Raw genomic sequence first — 5,894 nt, 5'->3', positions numbered from 1 at the left:
AGGGGGACCCCCCCCCCCCCCCCCCCCGTCTCTCTGTTACTCTGTCTCCAATAGATAAATGAGGGAGATAACTAGGTCTCTTCTTTCATCCACAGAGATTAGCAAAAGAAAAGCTGCTTTTCTATAATTAAATATTGTAATCACATCATTATACCATCCGCAGCTTGAAAGGGAAGATTTTTTAAAAGTGGCACTTTGGCTAAAAGATAATATTTTGCAATGTATATATATGGTTTAAAAGCCCATAGTTTAGGGAGAGGGAGAGGGAGAGGATTTTTGGATTGCTATCATTTTGGATTTTGGATTTTTTTAAACTCCAGTTCCTCTGTGGCATCATGTGAGCAGCTGTATTGAAACAAAGAGCGATGTTTTAACAAAAAGGTAAAATTAGAATCGGGCAGATGGAAAGTTGATGAGCTGTGATTGTGTTATCTAGGGGCCTGGGTCCTTCATATTGAGCAACCAAGTGTTACTCCTGTTGGACTATATGCTTTACACTTACAATACTTTTATTTGTTTGCTCATATGGTGCCACCAATTACACAGCGCTGTATAGAGAGTATTTGCCATTCACAACGGTCCCTGCTGTAATGGAGCTTACAGTCTAAATTCCCTAACACACACACACACACACACACACACACACACACACAAAAAGGGTTAATTTTGTCAGCAGCCAATTAACCTACTGGTATCATCATCATTTATTTATATAGCGCCACTAATTCCGCAGCGCTGTACAGAGTATGTTTCAGAGTGTGGGAGGAAACCGGAGCACCAGGAGGAAACCCACACAAACTCAGGGAGACCATACAAACTTCACAAAGATAGAGCCCTGGTCAGGAATCAAACTCATGACCCCAGTGCTGGGAGGCAGCAATGCTAACCACTGTGCCTCCATACTTTTCATAATTCAGGAATTAAAAAAAACTATAAAAGTAATGTGTATATTCCACTCCACCCTTGACTGCTGCGCACCCAGTTAAATTTGTGGGCATACGCAACACCTGTTAATGTAAAACAATTCACTTCAATGGTATGATAGGGTACCCAATGGAAGTGCCTTTCTTCGGTATAAAGATTCCAGAGAATGTATTTGGAAATGAAATAGTATTTCTAAAGAGTTTTGCTACAAATGACTATTGTGTTGTATTCTTTCTGACCTTTATGATTTGTTAAGATGCCAAACATAGCTCTGATTGCTGGCACGGAGTCTAATCTCATGAATTCATTCCTGTTGTTCCATCACTTTATATAGCATGCGCCCAGTGGCTGGCAGACTTTGTCCTGTGTGTAGAGTGGATATATGTACAGGGTCATTGTGACTATAGCAGAGAGGATGTCTCAGCTCTCCTGAGAAACAGGATTCCATTCTGCGCTGTTACTTATTTTAATCCACTGGTTGTATAATTTTATAATACTTTACTTCAGAAATAAACTAAGCATAATAACTATGTTTGTCTGTTTTCAAATGCAGAGAACACTTAGCTACAGTTGGGATTTTGTCAATATTTGTGGAGTGTCCTACTGCGCATGCGTACTAAAATGCATCTGTATCTAGATGTTTGCGTATCTTAGACTTACGTCTAGAGAAGCAGAACATAAACGGGTATTCACCTAAACTTAGAACACCCCCCAGGGGCGCACGCAGGATTTTTAGAGAGAGCTGCTGCGCATGCGGGCGCGCATGGGTTTTCTCCGGGTGCTCCGGTTTCCTCCCACACTCCAAAAACATACTGGTAGGTTGATGGGCTGCTATCAAAATTGACCCTAGTCTCTCTCTCTCTCTCTGTCTCTCTGTCTATGTTAGGGAATTTAGACTGTAAGCTCCAATGGGGCAGGGACTGATGTGAGTGAGTTCTCTGTACAGCGCTGCGGAATTAGTGGCGCTATATAAATAACTGATGATGATTTGTTGTTTTCTCTTTTTGTGGTACACAAGGATATGATCAATTGTATATGTTTTTAAAATATTTGTACATATTATACATTTGAGTTGAAGAAAATAAAATATGGGAATTTTTTTTTTTTAATTGAAACCGTCTTATTCTGGGCAGTTATTTTTATTGTTTTTTCGTTTGATTAATGTGAACAGACAATGTCCCTGGCAACGATTACTGATCTGATTGCATTACGAGCAAAGTACATGTTGCAATCTCATGTGTCCTGTGTGTTCTCCTTGATTCCGAGCCTCTGTGAGCATCTCTCCTCCGTTCATGCACAATGGGTGATTTGATTGGAATACTAGAACCAGAAACCAGCTGACATGATGCATCTTCTAGTCCTGAAAGCCAACTGAGGCTACATATCCACAACAAATGTAATTGTGGCTTCTCTCCAGTCTCCTGCCTCAGCATTAAGCAGCAGATGCCGCATCTCATTATTGAGATCATCGATCTCTACAGCAAAAGCCATTTGTTTCACGTTCTGGGAGGAAGAGCGTTATTTCAACCACAGACAAATACACAAGAGCAGCCTGGACAAAAACAACTGGGGTTTGCTCTTATTGTAATGAAAGAGGTAATTATGAATCACAAAGTTCTTATCGCCAGACTTGTCTTTTCTTAACCCTTTACTTTCTACACGGCCGCAGTCACAATATTAACTAAATCCTAACAGCAAGGGCATTTTAACGGTCCAATTAATTCCCATAGATCAATAAGGTTCATTGATTTGCTTGCAGTCTCAGATAAACCTGGCCAATGTCTAACAGATTTCCATGTCATAGACCACCTTCTCACACAGCCTGCATCTGCTGCTGTTGGTCCTATAGCCAGTGCTGCCAAGAGGAATTCAGGGCCCCGGTACAACAAATTCACGGGGCCCCCCCTCATAGTCGAGTAACTTAAAAAAAAATTCAGGGGTGTCGTCATGCAATTCACACATGACTTGATGACGTCACGCCCGACAGTCAGTGTGAATGGAGCAGAGAGGAGAGGAGGGACGCAGGCACCGTGATCACGTGAGTATATATTGTTCTTTTATTCTTCCAGCTCCCCCCACCAACGAACGAGACGGGCACTCCCCCACCCCCGCCGGAAAAAAACCCCCAAGAAATATTACAAAAAAAAAATGTAAAAGAAAATAAAATTAAAAACTAGTAGGCGGCCCTGCCTATAGCAGAGAAAAATACCTGTCTCATTCATTCATCGCACCATCCCAGACAACCTCCTGTTGCACGCACAGGGATGCACTTTGCTGCTCCCCTGAAGAGGGCACTCCTTGAGGTTCCCTTTGGGAATGAGGATGAAGTTCTATCTGCGCTACAAAAGACTAACGTCACTTACAAAGCTCAGAGCAAAGACATCTCCAGAAAGAGATCATAGCCTGCGTACCTCCTACGCTACGGTCCAAACATGTAAATGAGGTAGGACAAATACTCACAGCCACCCCTGTTAAGCTATTGACTATGCCAGTGTTGGCTAACCTGTGACACTCCAGGTGTTGTGAAACTACAAGTACCAGCATGCTTTGCCAATATATAGCAGCTTATTGCTGGAAGGGTATGCTGGGACTTGTAGTTTCACAACACCTGGAGTGTCACAGGTTAGCCAACACTGGACTATACCGAGCCCCTTCATGGGGTGCAACAAGACGCAGAAGCAGGGCTGCCATCAGAAACCGTGGGACCCAGTATAAATTAATCTGCCAGGGCCCCCCTTACATTATTCTGAGATCAGAGGGAAAAAGTCTGTGTGTGTGTGTGTGTGTGTGTGTGTGTGTGTGTGTGTGTGTCTTGGCATTCAGTTGGTAGCAAAGTGTCCTTTAACTACTACTTTTCCTGGTTTATTTCTAAGAAAATATCTTTTTTTTATCCAAATGCATTATTACCACTGACTGCACTCAGACGTTGACATTTATAACGAGAAATCCGCATCCCAGACACTGCTCACAATTTCTTTCTGCAAATGCCATAATAAGAAAAGTGAACTATGAAATGCATTTACGACATATATTTGAGCTTCAATCCAAAGGACAATGGAAAAAGAGACTGTAAAATATATTTACAGCTTGGGTCTCAATTCTCAGGCAATTTGTAGTTGGGCGTATTCGAACTGTGGGTGTATTGGGGGCTGACTGTACATTTTTGGGTTATCATCATCATCATCATCAACATTTATTTATATAGCGCCAGCAAATTCCGTAGCGCTTTACAATTGGGAACCAACATTAATAAAACAATACTGTGTAATACACACAGACAGAGAGGTAAGAGAACCCTGCTCGCAAGCTTACAATCTATAGGACAATGGGAGTTTGAAACACAAGGGCATGTGCTACATCATATTGCACAATGGACCAGCTAGAACACAAAGGTAAAAGTATTGAGTGGGCTGTGTGATCAATCACACAGCAATGTTGGTCAGAGGGTTGTTGTCTTGTGTTAGCTGTGTAGAGGGTGGTAATAGGGGAGATTAAGATAGTGGTTGAGGAATATCATAAGCTTGCCTGAAGAGGTGGGTTTTCAGAAAACGCTTGAAGGTTTGAAGACTAGAGGAAAGTCTTATTGTGCGAGGGAGGGAATCCCACAAAGTGGGTGCAGCCCGAAAAAAGTCCTGCAACCGGGAATGGGAAGATGTGATGAGAGTGGAAGAGAGACGCAGATCTTGTGCAGAAGTTGGGAGATATATTGAGACAATTTTCCTCAACCACCCTCTTAACCTCACTAGATTACCCTATTACCACCCGTTACACAATTTCACACAAGACAACTACTCCATGACCAACATTGTTGTGTGACAGGATCATTTAGCTTATGAATCACTTTTACCTTTGCAGTCTGGCTGGACCAAAATGCAAAATGTAGACTTAACCTCATGTATCAAACTCCCATTGTCCCATAGATTGTAAGCTTGCGAGCAGGGCCTTCTCACCTCTTTGTCTGTTTTACCCAGTTTGTTTCTTACTGTATTTGTCCCCAATTGTAAAGCGCTACGGAAAATGTTGGCGCTATATAAATAAATGATGATGATGATGATAAAGTGAGGAGATGTATGAATTTTGTTGACGGCCTTGTATGTTAGTAGAAGAATTTTATATTGGATTTGTTGAACTTACACTTGCTTTAGTTAAAAAAAAATCAAAAAAATCAAAGCCCTTACTTGTACATTAAAGATAAATTACAGAGGCGTCCACACTATTCCATCTCTCAGGACCGCTCACAGATGAACTGCTATATTCCATGGCTTACTAAATAGGATTCCAAACTAAGGTGCCTTTTATGCACCTTTTCTAACAGTGAAACCAGGTACAAAACTATTTTTTTAATTTCCCCTGTAGTACATAATCCTGTGCTTCACTTCGTCTTCAGACATGCAAAACCGGTTCTTTATATTTACTCACAAATCTTGCTTTAAATAAAACCCCTACAAGAAAAACAGTGATTATTCCTGCTTAGAGTTCATCATGTACTTGTAACACGTGGGCATAGATATCGTTCTCAAGATCAATATTGCCTGATTACTTTAAACCTTTTACACTTTGTCATGAAAAAGATAATTTAGCATTAGGGGATTTTAACATAGAAAGTCGAGGATAACCACTGGTCTGTTTCACCTGTCTCTATCGCCGAACGCTCGGTATATAATCCTGCTGCTTTGTTTCCAGCTCCAGTGGAACAAGTGGAACATGATTGTATTGAAATCGCTTCTCAGCTCACTCCACTTAAGATGGATGTAAAAGACAAAACACCAACGTAATTTTCTATGTCGGCGGTTCATGTTCAAGCCGGTACTCTTGTCTCTGGTTTCACTGTCTGTTCTCATTATTCTCCAAAAAATTGTTGAAAGTGGTTAATTACAGTTTGTCTACACAGTACAGCACAATTCTTATACCCAATTCTCCTGTAGCCACATTAGAGGGCATTGATACACTCATCATCATCAGTTATTTAT

This window comes from Mixophyes fleayi, chromosome 6 (genome assembly GCF_038048845.1).
Source record: "Mixophyes fleayi isolate aMixFle1 chromosome 6, aMixFle1.hap1, whole genome shotgun sequence".
Lineage (NCBI taxonomy): Eukaryota > Metazoa > Chordata > Amphibia > Anura > Limnodynastidae > Mixophyes > Mixophyes fleayi.
Note: the sequence above shows the minus strand (reverse complement) of the source record.